Genomic DNA, 17,635 nt, shown 5'->3' with positions numbered 1-17,635 from the left:
TCCTTACATAGCATGGGTTCGACCCTAATCAATAATAACTTGACAATGTAAACTCTAATAGAATATAAAGTCCTACACAAGCAAAGCTTCAAGGTGCTTTTAAACCTGCTTGTCATAATGACAAGCAAGAATCGTACTTCGACTATCTTACACATAGTAAACCTTTAGGTTTTGTGCATGCCAGGTTCTCGGGACTTCAAAACCATCCATAGTTTCCAGCTTGTAGGTTCCTCTACCCTGAACGCTCTTGACTTTGTACGGCCCTTCCCAATTCGGGGCAAGCTTTCCTTTTTGTCCGATACCAGAAGCTTCTATCTTTCTCAAGACTAGGTCACCTTGTTTGAAAAACCTCTCTTTAACCCTTAGGTTGTAGTAGAATGAATCCTTTTTCTGATATTCTACTATCTTTGCATGTGCCTTATCTCGCACTTCATCGATTAAATCCAGGGCTAACCTCTGCCCTTCTTCATTTTCTTCTGCATTGAAAGCCTGAATCCTTGGAGAGGAATGTGATATCTCTACTGGAACAACTGCTTATGCCCCATATGCCAACATGAAGGGAGTTGCTCCTGTCGTGACTCTACAGGTAGTCCTGTAGGCCCATAATATTGGAAGTATTTCATCCACCCAATTATTTCTTGACTTCTCGATCCTCTTCTTTAGTCCATCCAGTATTATCCGATTTGCTACCTCCGCTTGCCCATTGGCTTGCGGGTGAGCCACAGAGGTGAACCGTAACTCAATTTCATTTTCTTCACAATACTTCTTGAATTCCTCATTGTTGAATTGTGTTCCATTATCAGTGACGAGGATACGGGGAATTCCATATCGGCACATAATGTTTTCCCACAGGAATTGTGCAACCTGCTTAGTTGTGATTTTGGCCAAGGGCTTGGCTTCAATCCACTTGGTGAAATAATCAATGGCTATAATCAGAAACTTCCTTTATGTCGTGGCCATAGGGAAAGGCCCTAGAATATCCATCCCCCACATAGCAAAGGGAATAGGCGAGTTGATAGAGGTCAGCATCTCGGGGGGTTGTCTAACAACTGGTGCATGCTTCTGACAGCGATCACACTTCTTCACATATTCTTTGGCATCAGACATCATTTCTGGCCAATAGAAGCCTAAACGGGTTATCTTATGAGCCAAGGCCCTGCCCCCCAAGTGTTGCCCACAAATACCTTCATGCACTTCCTCAAGAGCCAAGCGTGCCTCATCGGGCCTGAGACACCTTAAATAGGGAATCACGAAAGATCTTTTGTAAAGAATCCCATCTATTAAAGAGTACCTTAGTGCCCGAACAATTAACTTCCGTGCTTCAGTTGCATCACTTGGCAACCAACCGGTTTGAATATGAGCCTTAATGGGATTAATCCAGGACGTCCCCAGGCCTATAGGAGCCACAAGCTTAACATCTATGCTTCGTGTCTTCAAAACACGGAAGTACACACTTCCTGAACTTTCTTCTATCTCAGATGAAGCAAACTTTGATAGTGCATCTGCTTTAGCATTTTCTTCCCTTGGAATGTGTTCAAGAAGGCATTCATTAAATTGGGTCATCACAGCCCTTACTAGGCGGACATACTTAGCCATCGTATCATCCCTTGCCTCAAATTCTCCCTTTACCTGGGATATGATCAACTTCAAGTCTCCACGGACTTTTAAGTTTTTGACTCTAAGTGTCCCAGCTAGACCAAGGCCAGCTATCAGGGCTTCATACTCTGCCTCATTGTTTGTGGTTGGGAAGTCTAGCATTATAGCATACTCAATTAAGAACCCATCAGGACTTTGTAAAACCAACCCTGCTCCACTGGAATTTGTTTTTGATGCTCCATCAAAATAGAGAACCCAATATTCTTTCTCCTTATCATCCTTCTCTCTGTCCCCATTATCGACTCCCTTATCTTGAGGTATGGTATCTTCCTGCCCCCCGACTTCTTGGTTGGGTATGGTACATTCCACCACGAAGTCCGCTAGTGCCTGGGCTTTTATGGCCGTACGTGGCTTATACTTGAGATCAAACTCTCCCAACTCTATTGCCCACTTAATCAATCTCCCACTTGCCTTGGGACTGTGAATGATATTTCTCAGTGGCTGATTCGTTAGCACCTCAATCTGATGAGCCTGAAAGTAAGGACGCAGTTTTCTTGAAGCCATTACCAAGGCTAGAGCAAATTTCTCAATAGTTGAATAATTTAATTCAACACCATGCAGAATTTTGCTGACATAATACACGGGTTTCTGGACTTTTAGCTCCTCCTTAACCAACACCGCGCTCAAGGCGCTCTCTGAAACAGCCAAGTACAAGAATAAAACTTCACTCAGAACTGGCTTGGCCAACAACGGGGCCTGGGCCATATACTTCTTTAACTCTTCAAATGCCTTCTGGTTTTCCTCACTCCATATAAAGTCTTTGATGCTCTTTTGTGACTTGGAGAATGACAAACACTTGTCTCCCGACTTGGAGATGAATCGTCCTAGCGCAGCAACCCTTCCTGTGAGCTTCTGAACATCCTTGACAGTTTTTGGTGGTTCCATGTCCAGGATCACCTTTATTTTATCCGGGTTAGCCTCAATTCCCCTCTTTGAGACCATCAGTCCCAAGAATTTTCCAGATCCTACTCCGAAAGCACACTTCGTAGGATTCAACATCATCTTGTGGTACCTCAGGACCTCAAAAGCTTCCCTCAAATGGGTTATATGATCAGTCTTTACTAGACTCTTGACTAACATGTCATCAACATAGACTTCCATAGTCTTACCAATAAGATCCTTAAAAAATTTATTCACCAACCTTTGATAGGTGGCTCCTGCATTCTTGAGACCAAACACCATAACAAGATAACAATAAACACCAAAGTCAGTGATAAATGATACCTTTGGAATGTCATCCTTATGCATTTTGATCTGGTTATATCCGCTAAATCCATCCATGAAACTCAGCATCTCATGTCCAGCAGTGGCATCAATCAAAGTATCAATTCTAGGCAGCGGAAAACAGTCTTTGGGGCATGCATCATTCAGATCAGTGAAGTCTATACACATCCTCCACTTTCCATTAGCCTTCTTCACCATTACAGGGTTTGCTAACCACTCCGGAAATTGAATCTCCTCAATGAAACCAGCCTCTAAGAGCTTTTCTACTTCCTGTTTTATAGCTTCTTGTCTTTCCGGGGAAAAATTTCTTTTCTTTTGTTTCACTGTCTTCCGGCTTGGATCTACGTTTAGCTTATGAGTAATTAACTCCGGGTCTATGCCTGGCATATCAGCTGCTGACCATGCAAACACATCACTATTTTATTGCAAAAATTTCACTAACTTCCCTCTAAGGGGCTCCTCTAATGTGGCTCCAATGAAAGTCATCCTCTCAGGATTCTCGGGGTCTAAAGGAACCGAAACCAATTCTTCTACTGGCCTTCCTCTATTCTCGTCATTTTCTCGAACATCCATATCTTCAATAGGAAGAACCTGCCCCCCGACTCCATCTGCCCTCAAAGAGGCCACATAACAGCTTCTAGCCATTTTTTGATCTCCTCTCTCTTCTCCAATCCCGTTTCGGGTGGGAAACTTCATGACTGAATGGTAGGAAGAGGGGACTGCCTTGAAGGTATGTATCCCTGTTCTCCCCATAATAGCATTATAAGTTGAACTAGCCTTTACCACCACGAAATCCAGCATCTGCGTTGCTTGCCTTGGTTCCGTACCTATGGTGGTCGGCAATTTGATTATCCCTTCCACAGGACATTCTACTCCAGCAAATCCATATATCGGCATGTCGGTTGGTGTCAACTGGGAGTCGTTATACCCCATCCTTAGAAAGGTGTCGTGGAGCAAGATATCCACAGAAGCACCATTATCCACAAGGACCCTTTTAACCGGGCTATTTCCTATTATCGGTGTTATGACCAGCGGGTCGTCATGGGGAAACTTCACACACTCTAGGTCGGAATCATCAAAAGCCAATGTTACTTCTGTCCTGGCCCTCTTCGGGGCTTCTCCAATAATATGCATAACCTCCCTAGTATATGCCTTTCTGGAATTTTTGGACAATCCAGCAGCAGTTGGACCTCCAAAGATCGTGTTTATCACAGGTCCTCGAGGGCGTCGCGGTCCTCCAAAAATTGCATTTATAACCGGCCCTCTAGGTTGGGGATTCCGCCCCTGATCGTCTTGGTCCCTCCTACGATCTTCAAAGTTCTTCCTTCCATTATTGTTTCTGTCCCCTCCATCTCCAGTATACTTGTTCAATCTTCCTTTTCGAATCAAAAACTCAATTTCATCTTTCAATTGCCTACACTCATCGGTGTCATGGCCAACATCTTTGTGAAACCTGCAATACTTGCTCTTATCTAGCTTGGCGGGATCAGCCTTCAAAGGCTTAGGCCAGCGAATATCTCTATCTTTCTCAATCTCCATCAAAATCTGACTTCTAGGAGCATTCAGCTTAGCGTATTCAGTGAACTTTTGCCCAGGTCCTCCCTTCTTGGGGGTTGAATCAGGGTTTTGTTCGGTTCTAGGATATTTGTCCTTTGCAATATATTCTAAATCAGTTTTCCGCTTCTTGCCTCCAGTGGGCTCATTACTTACTACGGTCTTCCTCATACTTTCTTCAACCTTGATATACTTCCCTGCCCTCTCTTGGAGCTGCAACATGCTTTCAGGGGGACGTTTGGCCAAGGACATCTTAAAAAACACGTCCCTAGTTCCTTATTGCAGTGCTATCACGGCTACCTTATCATCAAGGTCCGGGACTTTTAAAGCCTCCTTTGTGAAACGATTCAGGTAATCTCTCAAGGATTCCTTAGCTCCCTGCACAAGACTCATAAGAGATGCTGAACTTTTCTTATGGACTCTTCCACTGATGAATTGCTTAATAAAATCCTGACTTAATTCTCTGAACGATCCAATAGAGTTTGGGGGCAGGCGACTATACCATCTTTGAGCCATACCCGACAGGGTTTGAGGGAAGGCCCGACACTTTATAGCATCATTCACGGGTTGCAGCAGCAGTGCATTAGAGAATGTCCTAACATGATTAGCGGGGTCTCCCGTGCCATCATAGGCTTTGATAGTGGGCATCTTGAATTTCCTTGAGATATGGGCATTCATTATCTCTTCTGTGAAGGGTGGAGTTGGATCATCAGGATCTCCAAGGGGAAGGAGATTGCTTGGATCAGTTCTTGGGACAACAGCCCTTCTTTGTACCGGACCGTCCAGGTCTATGACAGGAGGAGGATTTCTCCCCCTAGGAGGTATCTGGGGTCTCGTGGCCTGGTGAGCCTCCAAATCACTCCTCAGCCTTTGGATTTCAGCCTCATGAGCCCTGATCCTTTCCTGCACTTCTTGGGGATTCTCCCCTGGGGTGCTTTGGGGGCGTTGCCTTCCATCGGCCATTGGCTCTTTTCCAGGACGCCTCCTTCTCGGGGCCACTTCATCATCCGAAGATTCGGAGTCTCTCTCAGTGTAAGGACCAGAAAATTCCCGATCCTCAGGGAAAGGAGCCAAACCTCGTATATAGGGGGGTGACTGCCCTCGTGCTTCGCTTCGCCCAGCATATCCGCTTCCTCCAACCTCAGGGTGAAGGGGCATCCCATAAGGGGGTTAGTAGTAACAATAGTTGAATATTCATACCCGACGGGTCGAGAATTCACAGGTATATGTACTTGTTGAACTTGAGGATTCGTACCTTAAATAGTCGGGGGAGTTGTCCCTTGTGGCTGAGGTTGAGTTGCCCCTATCTGGGCTTCCCCTGAGTAGATGCATAAGTTGAATGGGGGGGAACCTCCACGGTTGACGAAATCACCTGGGTTGTCTCTGATGGTGTTCCTTCCTCTAGAGCTCTAATTGTTCTCCGTGTTCTCGCCATGGTTGTTGTTGTGCGTCCCACAGACGGCGCCAAATATTATGGATAAAATACTAAGGTTATTATTTGCTGTATTTAATAAAAAGGAACATGAGCTCTAAGGCTCGATTTGACTGCTCTTGTGTTTCGTGACTCAATATGCCTTAACAAGATGCCTACGTACCTTGCTGATTACCAAGGATCAAGTCAAAAAACGTAGTTCTGATCTGCGGGGTGAGGCCCCTTATATAGATGTTGGGAGTCCTTGAATTGGACTTGGTATAGGAGACTTGGTGGGCAAGTCTCATAATTAGAATGGACTTTGGAGTCCTAGATAGTAGAAAATTGATTCCTTATCCTTTTAGGTCCCCTTGAGGCTAATCTGTAAGGATTTATATCCTTATCGGGACTCTTCTCAATAGCTGATTTTTCCCTTATTAATTAATTATGAAATTAATTAATAATCAGGGTTTTTGGGCCTTCTTTGTTCCATCAGGCCTGATCTGGTCCATCAGGCCTGATCAGCATGTTAACCTTTCTGGTCTGAATGTCATACATCTTCTTATTGGGCCTAGCAGTCCACACCTTGTACAATTAACGTAGTATTTAATTAAACTATCATAATTTATTTATCCCTATCTGATAAGTGGCATTTTATACCACTTAGAACGTCTTGAAATGGCTTAAATTGGTGTCTTGAAATCAAGTATTTTGTGTATTTGATGCGTTTTTCTAGTGTTTATGCATTTCAGGGTTTTAGTTGCATTTCGGGGGAGGAATCATCAAGAATAAGCCTTGCCAAGTGTTCACCATTGCGAGAGGAAAGAAACTGGCAGATTACAGCGAAGAAACAGAGCAAAATCAGAATTTTTCCAGTAGAGGTCTGAGCGCCCGCTCAGCATTGCTGAGTGGCCGCGCAGGGTCGGGAAAAAAAACAAATTATTTTAGGACTTCTACTTCTGTTTGGTTTCCACTTCTATGTAATCTGAGTTTTATGGGACTATTATATAAGTGGATTTGAGACGTTTTCACAAGTGTGGATTGAAGAAGATTGTGTTTTTACGCAAGGAGCGAAGGAGATAAGGAAGAAGACCGATTTAGCATACCGTAACGAAGAGGAAGCATATATTCTTGTGATTCTTGTTTCGTTGTAACGTTGGATGCTAGTTTTCTTGCTTTAAACTTATTTACTCTTGTGACGTACTCTGTTTTAATATAATTAGTTTAGTTATTATTTTCTTGTGTTTGTTTATCATGATTTCATATGAACCCATGATGACGATAAGTGCTATTATGGGCTAATCGTGATCATGGGGTTGCAACGGATTTATTGTGGAATTCTTTAGTTAATTGTTTAATACTTTAGTGTGTGATGATTGCATGATATCTAGTATTGGTTGTGCGTATTCGTCTTATGTGCGTCGCGAACATATAAGATAGGGTGTTAATCTCTTGTGAAGCGATGGTGGATCTTGAGATTTAGAACTTGCCATGCTAGCATAGGTTCATGTACGTTGTGCATGATTAGTGGGTAACTCTAACAGTTTTATTTGCCCTATGTAATCAAAAGGAATAACTTGTGCTTAAATCGTTGTGTTGTCAATTTCTGTAGACATATGGGAACTCAACATAATTGATGACTATTCAACTTCTATCTTAATTGTGGATGCTTGGTAGAATGGTATTAGTACAATGAAAGTTGGCTTTTATCAGTTTCGTGTTATTCGATTAATATCATCACTGTCACATGCTAAAGGTAATAACAATGGCTATAGAAGGAAGTAATAATGAAGTTGTGATCTCATGAGTATTTTATTATTGATAAATTGAAGTGTTAGTTAAGTGATTAATTAAGTAGTTAATTATAGTTAATATTTAATCAACAATTTTAAGTGTTATTGTCTTAACATTGAGAAGTAATCATACATTGGTGAGTGAGTTTAATTAGACAATAATTTAGTCTGAGTCTCTGAGGGAACGAACTAGAAAGTATTCTATATTACTTGCGAACGCGTATACTTGCGTGAATATTAGTACGTGTTTTCGCCCTAACAAGTTTTTGGCGCCGCTGCCGGGGACTCGGCGTATTTGTTTAGTTTATGTACTTACCATCATTGGTCATTAAGACTCAGTGATTAGGACGTAGTAGTTACTTATTTTTTCCGGTTGTGTTTCAGGTACTTTAGCAAGCGTATATGCAAACTCGTTCTCGTGCTCGCAAGAGGACTTTAGATACAGCTGAGGAGACAGACGAAGTTCTTGATATTCCGGAGAAGTTAGATTTTGAGGATTCGGATTCAGGAACTGAGCAGAAAGAACCAGTAAATATGGGAGATCGTATTGTTCAAGCTGATCCAGCTCTTATGGATTTTTCTCGACCTAAAATTGATGACATTCAGTCAAGCATCCTTCATCCGGCTATTCAAGCTAACACCTTTGAAATCAAGCCGGGCACTATTCAGATGGTGCAGAATTCTGTTTCTTTTGGAGGAGCGGCAACTGAAGACCCCAACATGCACATGAGGAATTTTGTCGAGATCTGCAGCACTTTTAAGTATAATGGCGTGACTGATGAGGCTATCAAGTTGAGGCTTTTCCCATTCTCACTGAGGGATAAGGCTAAAGACTGGTTACATTCTGAACCAGCTGGGTCCATCACTACGTGGCAAGATCTTGCGCAAAAGTTTCTGGTGAAGTTTTATCCGATGGCAAAGACTGCTGCTATGAGGAGTGCTCTTACTCAGTTTGTGCAGCAACCTACAGAATCTATGTGCGAGGCTTGGGAACGCTACAAGGAAATGTTGAGAAAATGTCCACATCATGGAATGCTGGATTGGATGGTGATCACTGGTTTCTATAATGGTTTGGGGGCTCAATCTCAGCCCATGCTCGATGCAGCAGCTGGAGGCGCCTTATGGGCTAAAAGCTATACTGAGGTGTATAATCTTATAGAGACGATGGCTGCAAATGAGCATCAAAACCCAACTCAGAGGATGACGTCAGGCAAGGTAGCAGGTATTCTGGAAGTTGATGCAGCCACCGCTATTGCAGCCCAGCTCCAAGCGCTATCAATGAAGGTTGATTCTCTGGCTACGTATGGAGTTAATCAAATAGCTATAGTTTGTGAGCTTTGTGCAGGTTCTCATGCTACGGATCAGTGTTCTCTTGTCAATGAATCTGTTCAGTATGTGAATAATTATCAGCGACAACAGCAGCCTGTGCCAGCGACCTATCATCCTAACAATAGAAATCATCCAAATTTCAGCTGGGGGAATAATCAGAATGCTATTCAGCCACCATATCAGCAAGGAGTGAGTAAACAGTTTAACCCGCCTGGATTCTAGCAACCTCAGCAGTATACTACAAGGCAATCATATCCTCAATAGGGAAGTGCAGCTGCACCTACTAGTGCTGATTTTGAGGAACTTAAGCTATTGTGCAAGAGTCAGGCGGTTTCTATCAAGACCTTGAAAAATCAAATCGGTCAATTAGCCAATGCAGTGCTCAATCGTCAACCTGGCACTCTTCCCAGTGACACGGAAGTACCAGGTAGGAAGGAAGCTAAAGAGCAAGTCAAGGCTATTACCTTAAGGTCTGGAAAAGTAGCTGATGCTGAAAAGGCAAAAGAAGTAGAAGCTGAAATTAGAGGTTAAGAATCTACGCAAAAGGAGAAAGCGGTGAAACCAAGAAAGTCTACTGTTGAACACACTCTACCTGAGGCTAATACAGGGGAGAAACAGCTCTATCCTCCACCACCTTTTCCTAAGAGATTGCAGCAACAAAAGCTGGATAGACAGTTCGGAAAGTTTCTGGAGGTGTTCAAGAAACTTCACATCAATATACCTTTCGCTGAGGCTCTTGAACAAATGCCTATTTATGCGAAGTTTATAAAGACTATTCTTTCAAGGAAGGTGAAACTGGATGACCTTGAAACCGTTGCTCTCACGGAAGAATGCAGCGCTGTTCTGCAGCAAAAGTTACCACCAAAACTGAAAGATCCAGGAAGCTTAACCATTCCTTGCACAATTGGCAATCTGACGTTTGACAAGTGCCTTTGTGATTTGGGAGCAAGCATTAATCTGATGCCGTTGTCGATCTTTAAAAAGCTGGATCTGCCTGATCCAAAACCCACATACATGTCGCTACAATTGGCTGACCGTTCCATTACTTACCCAAGGGGCATAGTTGAGGATGTGCTTGTCAAGGTGGATAAGCTCTTCTTTCCAGCAGATTTTGTTATTCTGGATTTTGAGGAAGATAAGAAGATTCCCATAATTTTGGGAAGGCCTTTCTTGGCTACTGGCCGTACCTTGATAGATGTGCAAAAAGGTGAACTTACTATGCGGGTCCAAGATCAGGATGTGACCTTCAACGTATTCAAGGCAATGAAATTCCCTACAGAAGATGAGGAGTGCTTAAAAGTGGATGTGATTGATTCTGCGGTTACTTCGGAACTCGATCACATGCTAATGTCTGATGCATTAGAAAAGGCCTTAGTGGGGGATTTTGACAGCGATGATGAAGATAGCAACGAGCAATTACAATATCTGAACGCTTCTCCCTGGAAGCGAAAGCTGGACATACCATTTGAATCTCTTGGTACTTCTGACCTTAAGAACGCTGAAGGGAAGCTCAAACCATCAATAGAGGAAGCACCTACCTTGGAGCTCAAGCCATTACCTGAGCACTTGAGGTATGCTTTTTTAGGTGATTCATCTACGTTACCTGTTATTATTTCATCTGACCTTTCAGGTAGTGAAGAAGACAAGCTCTTAAGGATTTTGAGAGAACTCAAATCGGCTATAGGATGGACCATAGCAGACATCAAGGGGATAAGTCCTTCATATTGTATGCATAAAATTCTGCTAGAGGAAGGAAGTAAGCCAACTGTGGAACAACAGCGAAGACTGAATCCCATCATGAAGGAGGTGGTGAAGAAAGAAATTCTGAAATGGCTAGACGTAGGCATCATTTATCCTATTTCAATGTATCCACCTCCAGACACGCCTGACACTCCACCCGTTGAGGGTGAGGATTCTGATTCACAGTAGGTATGAATGATTCCATACTATTACCTTCATTGAGGACAGTGAATATTTTTAGTTTGGTGGTAGTAGTTGAAGGAATATAGTTTGTGTGAGTCGCATATAGTTTGCATGTTCATAATAGTTTTATTTCATATAGTTGCATATTTTTCAATGTAGTTTTTTATTATTATTATTTTTGGTAGTTTTATGATATTTTGTTCATGTAGTTTCATGCATTTGCATTATAACATGATCCCTTAGATAATTTTCTGATTAACTTGTGATATTGATGCTAGTATAGTGATGTCGTATTTGGTGATATTGAGTCTTATTGGATTGATTTGCATGCTAGAAACACTTGTATTTCACTAAGTCTTATAGGTTGCTAGAGTGTTAGATCATAGTCATGATTTGTTTGATTGTCGAGGTTTAATCGCTTGTTTATATTTGGAATTCAGGGTATTCTCTTAATAATGAAAGACATGGATATTTAACAATTGGAGAAATTGGATTTCATTGCTAGTTGTGTGGCTAGGTGTCAAATGGCTAGTAGTCGGCTCATAGTTTTATGAATAGTCTAGGGTTGAATGAGATGGAGCGAAACGCACTCATTCAGAAGTTGGAGAAGAAATGTAAAAAAAAGAAAAGAATAAGTGTTATGCATAATTGATCACAAGTGGGCTCTTTAGTACTCGAGTTATTAAGTTCTTAGGGGACTTTGTGCCTAGTGACATAAGGATTTTATAGTCTGGGATTTGCTAACCTAACGCTCGCTACATGGGTACTATTGTATAAGTCTTTTGTGGACCTCACTCATTGCACGGTCAAATAAGCATACTTGTGTTGTGTTATTGTGAATAAAAGCATGAATCCATAAAAACTCTGATATAAGAATTGAAGTGTTATAAGTTATTTTGAGTCTAGCTTTTATTCTATATATAAACTTGCGATTGTTTTGATAAGTAGTGAGTCATGATTGTCGATCTAGTAGCAATAGTATAACTGTAAGTATTTGCACACATGCACGCCTCTGGTTTTGTAGGTTGATTTGAGAGATTTGATTGGTCTTTATGCGAATAATTACATTTGCTGAGGTGTTGCTTATTGGTTGGTTTAGTTACTCTATGGGATCATTGCATTCATATTAGTTGCATTCATGCATTTTTATTTCTTGTTCTCTGAGTCTTTTTATGCTTGAGGACAAGCATCGATTCAAGTTTGGGGGTATGTTGAGTGGCATTTATGACACTTTATTATGCTCTAATAAGCTTGGATTGATGCATTTGTACTCAAGTTTATAAGTGTTTTAACATGTTTTCTAGTGTTTTTGCATTTCAGACATTAATCTGTGAATAAGGTGAATTAGCATTGTTTTGGTGCTAATATGGTGTCTAGGTGGTGTTGGAATAAAAGCTCATTGAAGCCGGCTCGAAGCTGCAAGATAAAGAAAAAGAAAAGAAGTTATTTCTGGCAGAAACCCAGCGCGCCCGCGCTGAACAAGCGCGCGCCCGCGCCGAAGTACAGAAAGCACAAGATTGTTTTTTAATAAGGAGACTTACCAGAGCATAAGGTGAAGACGACAAGAGACCTATAGCACAATTCAACAAAGGCGAAGACGATCTAGTTTATTCTTGTGAATCTTTGTTTTGAGTTGTAATCTTGGATGCTCATTTCTTATTTTGTTGAACCTTTACTCTTATTTGTACTTGGTTTTATTTATTCATTATAAAGACTATGTTTTATATACCATGCTTTCATTGGAATCCACATTGATGATGAGTCCGATTATGGGCCAATCGTTATCGTGGGGTTCTAACGGATTTATTTATGGAATTCTTTAGTTAAATTGTTTGATGCCTTAGTATGTGATGATTGTATGATATCCTAGTGTTGGTTGTGCGTATTCGTCTTATGAGCGTCACGAACTTATAAGATAGTGTGTTAATTCTTAATGAAGCGAAAGTGAATTAAAGGATTTAGAACTTGCCATGCTAGCATAGGTTCATGTAATGTTATGCATGATTCGTAGGTAATTTTAACCATCTTACTTGCCCTGTGTAATCAAGATAGATAACTTGTGCTTAAACCATTATGTTATCAAATTCTATAGACATATAGGTTCTCAATATAATTGGTGTCTATTCAGCTTTTATCTCTTTTATGGATGTCTGGTAGTATGGTACTCATGCAAAGAAAGTTGACGTTTATCAGTTTCGTGTTATCTGATTAGTGTCATCACCATTGCATACTAAGGTTAAGAACAATAAAGCTATTTAATGAAGTATTTAATGAAGTTAGAATCCCATGTCTATCATACTTATTAATTCAATCAATCTTATTCTTGTAGTTATAAATATTAGTTTACTTCTTAGTTATAAACAACCTCACTGCGTTATCATCTTAGCATTGAATAATAACCATACATCGTTGCTTAAGTGCGTGAATTAATTAGTTAACCAATACAGTCTATGTGGGAACGAACTAGAAAAGATTCTATACTACTTGCGAACTCGTATACTTGCGTGTATTATTAGCGCGTGTTTAGCGACTAACAGTGACCCTATAGGTTATTATTACATTGGCAACGAATTTTAAATCTAATTTTAAATCGTAAACAATGAGCGGCATCTAGTAATACATCATTGCTACCCAAGTAATAATAATTGAATCGGTGATCGATTAAACCTTTCGTGAATAATGTACAATGTAATATAATCCCTTTAACCAAATATTATAGAATAAACTAGAGGCATGTAATGTGTCATACTCATCAATGTTTAATCCAGGTTTCCTTGATCAATGAGTAGACTATCATATCAAATCAAAATTTGAGTGTGGTCATGCATTTCATAGTCTAGCTCACATAAGAGGCCAATAATATCACTCCTAAAATAGGAGGGTTAAATCCCATCTAGATCATTCATATTTCTCATACAATTTATAATATACCCAATGTCCACTTTTATCATTGCCCGGTCAAGGATAACTTTTAATGGAATCAATGTATATTAATTCTTGTATAGAAATATAATGACTTCAGGTCTAAAGACCATTACATCATTATAACTGTGAGAATTACTTATGACACAACAGACATGTAGAATCTCACATTGGGTCTGTCCAGCACCATATAACATCTGCCTGTGTTTTTGACTTTAGTATCACTATACCTATGATCAATGAGATGTCATCATCAGTCAACAACCACGCTAGTCTTAATGCATTATTATTGCTCCTTAATAATAATACTCGACTAGGGACCCTTAGAAATATTGATACTATTCTCATAATCTCATTTCTAAGTCATGTACTTAGAGATATAGAATTGCATATCATATTCCAAGGACATTTATTAATCTAACATTTATATCGCAGTAAATTAAGAATTAATAAACTTTAAAGGGAATAATCGATAGAACATAAACATTAATAATCCTAATATCTTAAACTAAAACATCATAATGTTGTCTCTAGGGAACAAACACTAACAAAAACACCATTTGAGATGGTAAAGGGAAAGAAGCCAAATTTGAAGTACTTTCACATTTTTGGTTGCAAAAGTTTTCTTCTCGAAACTCATCCAGAGCAACTTACCAAATTTGATCTAAAAGCTGATGAAGGTATTTTTATTGGATATCCATTGTCTACAAAAGCCTTCAGAGTTTATAACCTGCGAACAAGGACAGTCATGGAATCTAAACATGTATCTTTTGATGACAAGAAGATTACAGGTCTAGAAGATGCAGATGACCATTATAAGTTGAGATTTGAAAATGAAGTATCATACGCTGAAAAGTTAAATCATGATTCATTGAAATCCTGATACAGTAAATCCTGAAATCACTCCAAGCTCTGATGATCCACATGATAGTGGAAAATCTTCAAATACTGAAGCACATGTTGAGGGGGTGCAACATGATTCAAATCCAGAGTCTTCTACAAGTGATTCACGTGGAGTGGAATGTTCTACGGGTATGGTGGCGGGACTGATATTGTTGAATTAAGTGGAGTGGAATGTATGAGTGGTAATTATGTAAGAAGAATATTGGCTCTATATTTTTTTAACATATGATGTTTAACTTTCTGGCACATGTTTAGGAGGCTTGAATATACAGTTAAAATATTTTTTTTCGAAAAAATATTTTTATGAATAAAATTTTTGATCTCATACTTTTATTAAAAAATAAATTTCTTAACATTAATAATTCTAGTTATGTGGTCAACCCTTCTAAGTATGTGTGTAAAAAACTCAAACGTCATATATTAAAAAACATTGGAGTATTAAATTGCTTGGTATCTGAAGCCAGCATCCCCTGATTTTTTTTTTCTTAGGCCTAAATTTGATTATGGTTACCATGCTTGTAAAAATCTTCAAATAGGAAGTATTCCGTTGAGGTACCGTTTAGGAATTAATTTAAATATTGGGGATTAATCAGAATATAAATTAGATATATTTTAATATTTAAATAGTTTCTAATAGATTATCCTTATTTATTATTTATCAAGAATTTAAAATTTACAAATTATTAATAAAAATTAATCGGACTTTAAAAAATCAAATTGATAAAAAAGATAAAAATTAATCCGGGAAGAGTAATTGGGTAATTTTAAAAAAATTCGAAGATTTTGGAATACTGGTGGTTATTTAAGAGCAACTAGAATTTGGATAATTCTTTAGAAAAAATTATTGTTTATAAAAAAACATGTATATTGTTCTAAGTAAATAGATATCATTTTACCTGGTCAAGTAATTATAAATTAGATACGTGAAAAATAGGGAATCGGGGAAGATCAGTCAAGGTTAGAGCGGGAAATCGGGTCATATGTCGTGTACTTTCGTGTCGTGTAATTTCATATTTTGTGTACGTAAACATGAAACCCATATCCGACCCGAAATGATTTCGTGTACCCATATGTGAAACCCATACCCGATTCAAATCGTGTCGTTTAATTTCCGTGTACTTTTCGTGTATATTAAATAAAAAATTAATATAATATGCATATACATATAATATATAAAAAATCTATTTTAATGTATAAATTAATGAAATATGGAGAATGTATATATAAATATATATTTTTACATAGTATTCTATAAAAACTTGTAAATATTTATATTATATTTATATTATATACATAAATATAAGAATGTGTTATACATATTAATTTATAAATATATTTATCTCGTGTAATTTCGTGTACCAAAATTAAAACCCATATCTGACACTAAATCTATCGTGTAATTTCGTGTTCGTGTACATTCGTATTTCGTGTACCAAAAATTAAAACCCATGTCCGTATTTTTCATGTCATTTCGTGTCGTGTTCACGTGTCGTGTACCATATTTTCCGCTCTAGTCAAGATATCGATTTGGGATTAATTGAAAATCGGGGGTTAATTGAAAGGATTAATCAGAATAAAAATCAGATGTATTATAATATTAAATTATATTGAATATATTATTACGATTATATTAGTTATTTATTAACAAATATATATATATATATTATTAGAATTTCTATAATTATTCATAATTAAATTAATATAATATTTAAATTTAAATAAATAAATAATTATTTATACTCCAATAAAGGAAAAAATTTAAGAATTAATCGGATTTCAAAAATTGAATCGGTCGGGTATTTTTAAGGGGGTTAATCGGGAATTAATCAATTGAAATGGGGATTTTTAGAACACTAGTTTAAACTAGAATATAATTAGGATAATTATTTTTTATTTAATTGAAAGAACTTTTCTCAGTTTAAACATTTTTTTGAATAATCGTACTTGCATTACTTAATATAAAAAGAAACTAGCGTAAAAGCTAATATGAGGCACGGGCCTCCATATATATTGAAATATTATCTCGAATGAATTTACATTTATATAGAAATAATTTTTGAATACGATAAAAGATTATTTTAACTTTTTACTGGATTGTTTTACTTCTTTTCTTTTTCATACATACTATTAGAGTGATATTAGATAACTTTAGTGATGAAAGCTTATTTTTTATCTTATAGTTCGATTTTAACTTACTCCTGAAATTTTGAGATTATATATTTATGAAAGCTATATGATCTTAATTAATAAAAAAAAATCAAAACTATATCATTACAACAAAAACATTTGAAAATGTTTGCGGGGATATGTATCGGGTCACTTTAGGATCGGAGATTATTATTGGGGCTGTCAAAAAAATTTAAAATATATGTTATTCGTCTGAAAAATTCGCATTTTATCCGAAATAAAGCAGATATTATCCGTATCCGAAACAAAGTGGATATTATCCGTATTCGGATCTGACGATTGCGGATACAGATACGGATATAGGCATATTCATATTCGATAGTATCTGAATCTGAATAAATATATTATATTTAAATATTTATATAATTTAAAATTTATTATATTAAATTTATAGTGTGTGTATGTGCATATAAATATACACACGTATATATATATATATTTATTTATTTAAATATATTATTTATACAAATTTTATATAATTGTATATTGACATATATTAAAAAATCATTTGAGTTCAACAATATAAAGATACAAATTATATTGAAAATATAAATAAAAATTCATTTTTTAAATAAATTAAAATAGTATTAAATCTCTTTAAATCTATTTTCAATTTTTAAAATTAGAATTTTCATTTTTACTGTATTGTTTTCAATTTTTTTTGAATTTTTAATATAAAATAAAAATTCTGATTGAAAATCGGATTCAGATTCAAATATCATCCGTATCCGGG

The 17,635-nt window shown here is 37.8% G+C and overlaps 1 non-coding gene across 1 annotated transcript; it reads right to left on the bottom strand.

The window, feature by feature from the left end:
* Positions 1 to 8,565: 8,565 nt before the first annotated feature.
* LOC141675519 (small nucleolar RNA R71) lies at positions 8,566 to 8,672 on the bottom strand. Its single transcript, XR_012556167.1, has one exon. It is a non-coding gene; the product is annotated as a small nucleolar RNA R71 (small nucleolar RNA).
* Positions 8,673 to 17,635: the final 8,963 nt, after the last annotated feature.

This window comes from Apium graveolens, chromosome 7 (genome assembly GCF_009905375.1).
Source record: "Apium graveolens cultivar Ventura chromosome 7, ASM990537v1, whole genome shotgun sequence".
NCBI lineage: Eukaryota > Viridiplantae > Streptophyta > Magnoliopsida > Apiales > Apiaceae > Apium > Apium graveolens.
This window is presented reverse-complemented; position numbering and strand designations above follow the sequence as displayed.